Source organism: Furipterus horrens, unplaced genomic scaffold (genome assembly GCF_987537825.1).
Source record: "Furipterus horrens unplaced genomic scaffold, mFurHor1.1.pri manual_scaffold_2, whole genome shotgun sequence".
Classification (NCBI taxonomy): domain Eukaryota; kingdom Metazoa; phylum Chordata; class Mammalia; order Chiroptera; family Furipteridae; genus Furipterus; species Furipterus horrens.
Window position 1 is genome coordinate 100,277,932 of NW_028327172.1, and position 9,625 is coordinate 100,287,556.

General features: G+C 37.6%; 1 non-coding gene across 1 annotated transcript; it reads right to left on the reverse strand.

The window, feature by feature from the left end:
* Nucleotides 1-8,975: 8,975 nt before the first annotated feature.
* Nucleotides 8,976-9,108, reverse strand: LOC150019189 (small nucleolar RNA SNORA41). The gene has a single exon (XR_016509510.1). It is a non-coding gene; the product is annotated as a small nucleolar RNA SNORA41 (small nucleolar RNA).
* Nucleotides 9,109-9,625: the final 517 nt, after the last annotated feature.

The window sequence follows — 9,625 nt, forward strand, 5'->3', positions numbered from 1 at the left end:
GAAAATTTTCCTAACCTGATGAGAGAAAAAGTCATACAATTCCAGGAAGCACAGAGGGTCCCAATGAAGATGAACCCCAAAAGGCCCACTCCAAGGCACATCATTATCAAAATGGCAACATTCAAAGACAAAGAGAGAATCCTAAAGCCAGCAAGAAAAAAACAGAAAATAACATACAAGGAGGCTCCGACAAGGCTATCAAATGATTTCTCAACAGAAACACTACAAGCCAGAAGCGAACAGCAAAAAATATTTCAAGCAATGAAAAACAAAGGCCTACAACAAAGAATACTCTGCCCAGCAAGGCTCTCTTTTAAAATGGAAGATGAAATAAGGAGTTTCTCAGACAAAGGAAGAGTAAAAGAATACATCTCCACCAAACCAGCATTGCAAGAGATGCTAAAGGGAATGCTGTAAGAAAAAGAAGAAAAAGAGAGAGGGAGAGGGGCACAGGTACAACGGGAAATGACTAAATACCTGTCAATAATAACCTTAAATGTAAATGAATCAAATGCTCCAATCAAAAGACACAGGGGAGTGGAATGGATGAGAAAACATGACCCACATATATGCTGTCTACAAGAGACACACTTCAAAACAAAAGATTTACACAGACTGAAAGTGAAGGGATATAAAAAAATATTCCAAGCAAATGGACATTAAAAAAAAGCTGGGGTAGCAATACTTGTATCAGACAAAATGAATTTCACGGCAAAGGCAATAAAAAGAGAAAAAGAACGGCATTTCATAGTACTGAAGGGAACAATCCATCAAGAAGATAAAACCCTGGTAAACATATATGCACCCAACATAGGAGTACCCAAATATATAAGGAAAATACTAGAAGACTACAAGAAGGATATCAACAGCAACACACTCATAGTAGGAGACTTTAACACCCCATTATCAACAACAGACAAATCTTTGAAACAAAGAAACATTGGACAACACACTAGATCCAATGGACTTAGCTGATACATGTAGAACTTATCACCACGAAGAAGCAAAATATACATTCTTTTCAAATGCACACAGAACATTTTCAAAGATAGGTCACATGGTAGGACACAAAACAAGCCTCAACAAAATCAAGAAAATTTAAATTATATCAAGCATCTTTTCAGACCACAATGCATGAAACTAGAAATCAACCTGAAGGAAAAATCTCAAAGGCATTCAAACTCATGGAGAATGAGTAACATGATATTAAATAATGAATGGGTTAACAATGACATCAAGGAAGAAATCAAGAAGTTTCTGGAAATTAATGATAATGAATACACAACAGCCCAAACCTATAGGACACAGCATAAACAGTCCTGAGAGGAAAGTTCATAGCAATACAGGCCTACCTAAAAAGGATAGAAGAATCCCAAATAAAAAATCTAGACATACAGCTACAAGAACTAGAACAACAACAACAAACAAAGCTCAGAGTAAGTAGAAGGAAGGAAATCATCAAGATCAGAGCAGAATTAAATGACAGAGAGACTAAACAAACAATTCAAAAAAATCAACAAAAGTAGAAGCTGGTTCTTTGTAAAGATAAACAAAATCAACAAGCCTTTAGCCAGGATCATCAAGAAAAAAAGAGAGAGAACACAAAGTAAACAAAAGCAGAAATGAAAGAGGAGAAATCATGACCAATATCACAGAAATACAAAGGATTGTAAGAAATGACTACAAACAACTCTATTGTAAGAAACTCGACAATCTAGATAAAACTGGCAAATTTCTGGTAATACATAATTTTTCAAAACTAAATTAAGAAGAAGTAGAAAGCCTGAACAGACCGATAACAAAGAGTCAAATTGAAACAGTAATCAAAAAACTCCTGGCACACAAAAGCCCTGGACTGGATGGCTTCACAGGCAAATTTTACAAAACATTTAGGGAAGAACTAATGCCTACCCTTCTCAAACTATTCCAAAAATCCAAGAAGAGGGAAAAATCCCAAACTCTTTCTATGAAGCCAGTATTACCCTAATTCCAAAACCAGATCAAGACACAACAAAGAAAGAAAAATATAGGCCAATATCGCTGATGAACATAGATACCTAAATCCTCAACAAAATATTGGCAAACAGGATACAGCAACACATTAAAAAATCATATACCATATTCAAGTGGGATTCATTCCAGGGATGCAAGGATGGTTTAGTATTTGTAAATTAATAAATATAGTACACCACCTAAACTAAATGAAAGGCAAAAATCATGTGATCATATCAATAGCTTCAGAAAAAGCATTTGATAAAGTAAAATACCCATTTTTGATGAAAACACTCAGGAAAATGGGAATAGAGGAAGCATACCTCAACATAATAAAGGCCATATATGAGAAACCTGAAGCCAACATCATAATCAATGGACAAAAACTGAAAGCATTCCCCCTGAGATCAGGAACAGGACAAGCATGTCCACTCTCTCCACTCCTAATCAACATAGTGTTGGAAGTCCTACCCACAGCAATCAGACAAGAAAAAGAAATAAAAGGCATCCAAGTTGGAAAAGAGGAAGTAAAACTATCACTATTTGCATATGTTTCTTCCTTTTAAGTGGATCTTCCAAGCAAAAGAGAAGATTCCCCTTCTCAGAAGATCATAGCATCTGTGTGCCCAAAGAACCGGCTTCTTTATGTAAGGGATAAAGAAGCCAGTGATCTCAAACCAATAGGAGATAATTAACAGATGAATCATGGAAAAGGGGTGAGGAGATGACATTCCACAGCTCCTCACACATATCTCTGGGATCAAAAGGAAGAAGATTGTCATACTAAACACAGAAATGAGAAGCTGTAACTAGATAACTTTGCAAATAAGTTGGAGATAGACCTATAACTAGATTGCCTTAGTTAATCACACCCTGAATTAAGTAGTTAATCACTTTAGATTGTGAACCTAGATTAATCAATAATGGAGACATGGGGGAGAAGAAGAGAGGGGGAGCTATTTGCATCAGGGAGGGGGAGCTATCCGCATTAGTATAACACCAGTTTTCTTTGTCTACTTTGCGAACACATGCCCCTGACTGTCTGTGCACCCTACTCTGCAGACTTGTGAATAAACATCTTGCTTTGCTGCTGAAGTCTTGTGTCCTGGTGTTTTATTGTGAGCATTTCTCATGTTTAGATGAAGATTAGAACTTTTGACAATGATTTGGTAAAATTACCTGTTTTGCTTAATCCCATGTTCATGTTTTGATCAACTATTGTGTTCAGTGCATCACTTTGTATGTGCAAATTTAAGTAAACTGGAGTAGGTCACTAAAGTAATTATAATTTTTTTTGGTCATTAGTTAAGAATGAGTGAGGTCACATGTGTATTAATATTTTTATTGCATGTATTATCTGGATATCTATAACAGTGAGAGTAAGACATTCAGGAGAGTGGGGAGAGGTGGGGAGAGGCCATTTACATATTTTGTTCATCTTAGCATGACTTCTCCTGAAAGCTCACTCACCTTATGTATTGGGAGAGTGTGTTGGAGAACTCTCTGGGTTCATGTGGGACTCTTTCTCTTTGATAGACTTAGCCACACAATCCTTTCATTGTAAAAAGCATCAGAGGAGCAGCAGCTGGAACTCACACCTCTTTGTGATTTCTACTGAAATGAATTTGCTATTTTAAAAGAATATCGACACATTTACCTAATCATGAGTCATATTCTCATGTATATTTCTGAAATTAATTTTTAGTATAAACAACAGTACACAAACACACATGTACAAGTACACACAACATCAACTTTAGATAAGCTCAGACCACTGATAAAGGATCTCAATAGACAATGGAGCTATCATTATATTTAAGTACCTATTTTAAGGAGTTTGTGGAACTAAGCAGTTCATTTTCCTAGTAATTTCTTTAAAATAATTTTTTATTTTAAAATTATAATTGACATTCAATATTGTATTAGTTTCAGATGTACAGCCTAGTGATCAGACATTTATATAACTGTCAGATTATGTACACCTGGACTTTGGTAATTAACCTGGCCCTGGACTTAGCATTTCCAAAAAGATATGTTGATGAACTAAAACTTTCCCAGAGGAAATTCTAATGGACTTAGCTTGATATGTTAACTAAGCTGGTGTGGGAGGGGGAAAGCAATGAGATGTAAATGACCTACTGAGTATGTCAATAAGCAAACTCCCTCTTACTGAAAGGTGTATAAAAAAGGTGCCAAGGAGGACCAGAAGCTACCCTCACCCACTCCGCCACCGTTTTCCTTGCTCCTACAGGAGCTACCCCCATTCTGCTGCTGTTTCCCTTGCACCTACAGGCCATTGAGTCAGTCCGGGGAATTGCCTTTCCCTTTAACCCATTTCCCCCTTCCTTTGTTCCCGATTGCCCGCCGCCAAAATTATAACTCTCAATACCAGAGTTTAGTGAAAAGAAAAAGAATTGTTTATTTAACAGTTATATAGATTTAGTTATTTGCGGATTTCTATTGTTAAGTCTTACGTTCTTTAAAACACCCATAAACACATATCTTTGCTTCCCCCCTACCAAAGCAGGCTAGCTTTAGAAAAGTTAGAGAAACTGTTTTCCTACTTTCCAAACACAGTTCAGCTTTACCAGCAGCTGCCAATCACTCTTCTGATTGGGGAGGTCCTTTCTGTGCTGTGGTGCCCTCCAGCTCTCAATGCAGAACTGACTGGATTCTCAGCCTCCTTGCAAACTGCCTTCTTCCTGCAAACTGCGAGGATCTACTCTCCTCAAAACCACATGGCGAAAGCCTCTTAAAGCAGCCTGGAGACCCCTTCTCCAAGCCACATGGAGAACTTAGCTTCTTTATTCCGCATGGAGAAGCCCCCTTTACCAAGCCGCATGGAGGGGGTGAGAGAGCAAGAGAGCGAGAGCGCAAAAGAGAGAGAGAGAGAGAGAGAGAGAGAGAGAGAGAGAGAGAGAGAGAGAGCGCAAGAGAGAGAGAGCACAAGAGAGCGAGAGCACAAAAGAGAGAGAGAGAGAGAGAGAGGGAGAGAGCAAGAGAGAGAGAGAGAGAGACTGCAGCTGATTATATATCCCTGACTGCGTCCTCTGACACAGTGGGCGTTGCAAACAGTTCCCAAGGCTTTGGATGCATTAAATCCATTTTGCATAAGAAAGACACTAGCCACCAGCCTCAGGCATGTGGAGGCATTCTAAAAGCTGCTTCCTTCTCCCCATCCCCCAGCCACAAACTCTGGGGATTTTTGGACTCCCCTGTTTCCATAACACTCCAACCTTCCTCCAATCTGGCAACCATCAAAATGTTTTCTGTATCTTTGAGTCTGTTTCTACTCTGCTTGTTTGTTTACTTTTTGTATTTTAGACTCCATATGTAAATGAAATCATATAGCATTTGTCTTTCTCTGTCTAACTTATTTTGTAGAGGCATCAGCTATTCTCTGTAAAAAGTCACAGAGGTTTGCTAAATATGTAAATATGTGGGAGTTTCAGATGTTCTCTGTAAGAAGTAGCAAAGAGTTGCTAAAAAGCCTTAGAGAAAGGAATGTAAGGGAGGACTGTTGCAGCCACTCAGTGATTTAGAACCTAAAAGACCCCAGCCCCTATCTCCTTCTATTTGCTTGTGTCTTGTTTATAACATTTGTGAAGTTATATTTTACAGGATATCTAGCCCTCTGAAGATAAATTGCTTTGCAGAGAATTCGTCCCTGGCTTGAGAGCTACGCTGCAGCTGGAGATAAATTTATGGCTCTGCCAGCTTTTGGCCCTGAGAACTTTGTTCCTGTTTGACACTCCTGCAGCCCTGTCCTGCCCTGCCCCCGCTTTCCAAAAGCTGCTTCTCACTAGAAAGGGAGCCAAATCCTATATAAATCCTGCCCAACATCCCATTCCTATTGGTGCTTTGTTTGAGACAAATTCTCTGCTCAACTGCTGCAAATAAATCCTTTGCTTGCTTTAATCCACTGCTGCAGAGTGTGTTCAATCTCCCTTATGTAGCCGTAACATTTCACTCAGCACAATACCCGATTGGTCCATCCATGTTGTTGCAGATGGCAAAATTTCATTGTTTCTTTTTATTTTAATTTTAATATTTTTACTTAATCTTTATTGTATTTTTTCCTTTACCATTTAGTTGCCTCATACCACCTCACCCAAGCAATCACTACACTATTTTCCATATTCATGAGTACTTTTTCCTTTTTGCTCAATCCCTCCACTCACTAACCTCCCTCCACTAGCTGTCATCCTACTTTCCAACTATGAGTCTGTCCCCATTTTACTTGTTAGTTCAGTTTGTTCCTTAGGTTCTACATATGAGTGAAATCATGCTATTTTTTATTCTCTGACTGCCTTATTTCACTTAGCATAATGTTCTCCAGGTCCATCTATCCTGCTGCAACGGGTAAAATTTTGCTTATTTTTTTATGGCTGAATAGTATTCCATTGTGTATATGTCCCATAGTTGTTTTATCCACTCATCTGCTGATGGACACTTGGGTTGCTTCCATGTCTTGGTGATTGTAAATAACACTGCAATGAACATAGGGCTACTTATGTTCTTTTGAATTAGTGTTTTGGGTCCTTTCAGATAAATTGCCATAAGTGGGATGGCTTGTTCAAAAAGCAGATCCACTGTTAATTTTTTTGAGGTATCTCCATACTGCTTTCCACAGTGGCTGCACCAATCTACATTTCACCAAACGTGCAAGTGTTCCCCTTTCTCCACATCCTTGCCAGCATTTGTTGTTTATTGATTTATTGATGATAGCCATTCAGACATATGTGAGATGACATCTCATTGTGGTTTTAATTTTCATTTCTCTGATGATTAGTAACATTGACCATGTTTTCATATGTCTATTGTCCATCTGTTTGTCCTCTTTGGAGAAGTGTCTATTCAGTGCCTTTACCCATTTTTTTCCATTTTTTAAATTGTTGTTCTATTACAGGTATCCTATTTTCCCCCCATTGATCTCCCTTGCCTTCCCCACTACCTCCTTCTCCCTCCGCACTACCTCCCTTTCCCACACCCAATCCCCACCCTGATGTCCATGTCCATGGGTCATTACTATTTCCTTGACTAGACTCTTCTTCCCCCACTTCTCCTACTTTTCTCTACCCACTGATCACTGTCAGTCTATTTCTTGTTTCCATACCTCTGGTTCTATTTTGCTCATTTGTTTGTTTTGTTCATTAGGTTCCTGTATTAGGTGAGATCATATGGGATTTGTCTTTTGCCACCTGGCTTATTTCACTTAGCATAATACTGTCAAGTTCATCCATGTTATCGCAAAAGGTAGAAGTTCTTTCTTTCTGCTGTATAGTATTCCATTATATAAATGTACCAGAGTATTTTGATCCACTCATCCACTGATAGGGCACATAGGCTGTTTCCAGCATTTGGCTATTGTAAATAACTCTGCTATGAACATAGGGATGCATATATTCTTATGAATTTTTTGTTTCAGGATTCTTTGGGTATAAGCCTAGCAGTAGAATCACTGGATCAAAAGGCAGTTCCAATTTTAGTTTTTTGAGGAAGTTTCATATTCTTTTCCACAATGGCTGAAGCAGTCTGCATTCCCACCAACAGTGCACTAGGGTTCCCTTTTCTCCACATTCTTGCCAGCAGTTTGTTCATTTGTTAATGATGGCCATTCTGACCGGTATGAGGTGGTATCTCTTTGTGGTTTTAGTTTGCATCTCTGATGGCTAGTGATGTTGAGCATTCTTTCCTATGCCTATATGCCCTCTGTGTATCCTCCTTGGAGAAGTGTCTGTTCAGGTTCTTTGCCCATTTTTAATTGGATTATTTGTCTTGGTGTTGAGTTGTATAAGTTCTTTATATATTTTGGAGATCAAACCTTATCTGAGATATTATTGGCAAATATGCTTTCCATTTAGTTGGTTCCCTTTTTATCTTGCTGATGTTTTCTTTCACTAGGAGAAACTTTTTAGTTTGATATAGTTCCATTTGTTTATTCTTTCCTTTATTTCCCTTGCCCTGGAAGAGATATTGGCAAAAATATTGCTGGGCAGGATATCTGAGATTTTACTATGTTTTTCTCTATGACTTTTATGGTGTCACAGCTTACATTTAAGTCTTTTATCCATCTTGAGTTTATTCAGGTGTATGGTGTAAGTTGGTGGTCTAGTTTCATTTGTTTACATGTCCCTGTACAGTTCTTCCAACACCATTTTTTGAAGAGTCTATTTTCACTTCATTTTATGCTCTTTCCCGCTTTGTCAAATATTAATTAAACTTGAGTTTATTTCTGAGCTCTCTATTGACTTCTACAGTATTCCCTCACTTATCACAGGTATTATGTTCTAGACGCCCCCCACCCCCCTACGATAAGTGAAAATCCATGAAGTAGAAACCTTGCATTTATTTTAGTATTTATATATATATATATAGGCTTTATAAACCCTTCCCACACACTTATAAAACATTCCCAGTCCCTTATTAACCTTTCCCACTCATTTATTAACTTTTTCACACTTTTGTAAACACTACTTCTGCTCTTAAACATATTCTACACTCTTAAACCTGCACAACTTTAACAACATATGTATACAGTACTGCAAAATCCCATGATATAGCAAAAAATCCGCGATAAATAATTAAATATAAGATTTTTAAAATCCTGCGATACAGTGAGGCTACAATAAGTGAACTGCGATAAAGAGAGGGAATACTGTATGTCTGTTCTTATGGCAGTATCAGACCGTTTTGATTACCATGGATTTGTATTATAGTTTGATCAGGTATTGTGATTCCTCCTATTTTGTTGTTTCTCAGGATTGCTGAGGCTACTTGGGGTCTTTTTTGCTTCCATATAAAGTTTTGAAGTATTTGTTCTAGGTTTGTGAATTTTGTCTTTGGTATTTTAATAAGAATTGTGTTGAACTTAATTGCTTTGGGTAGTATGGACATTTTAATTATGTTGATTCTTCCCATCCATGAATATAGTATATGCTTTTATTTATTTGTATATTCTTTAATTTTTTTCCCTCTATATCCTATGTTTGTCACACATATGCCCACTTTCTGTTTTGCAAATAGAGAAGTGTTCAATCGTGTAACAATTCCTTTCCCACAGAGGAATGCCACAACTGCCACCACAAGAACAGCTGCAGACCAGTAGCTGTAGAATTTAATTTCTCTTTTTGTTCTGTAGTTTTCCTATAGTTTTCCAAGTACAGATCTTTTATCTCCTTGGTTAAGTTTATTCCTAAGCTCCTTATTTTTCTCGTTGCTATAGTAAATGGGATTTTTCCAGTTCCTATCTCTGATATTTCATTGTTGATGTACAGAAATGCCTTAGATTTCTGAATATTGACTTTGTACCCTGCTATTTTGCCATATTCACTTATTAGGTTGAGTGGTTTTTTTGGTGAAGTTTAAAGAGTTTTTTATGTACACTATCATGTCATCTGCAAATAATGACAGTTTTACTTCCTCCTTTCCAATTTGGATGCTTTTTATTTCTTTTTCTTGTCTGGTCACTGTGGCTAGAACTTCCAAAATATGTTGAATAGAAGTGGAGAGGGTGGAAATCTTTGTCTAGTTCTTTGTCTTGGGGGGAAAGTTTTTAGTTTTTGCCCATTGAGTATGATGTTGGAAGCATGTTTCTCATATATGGCCTTTGCTATGTTGAGGAATGCTCCCT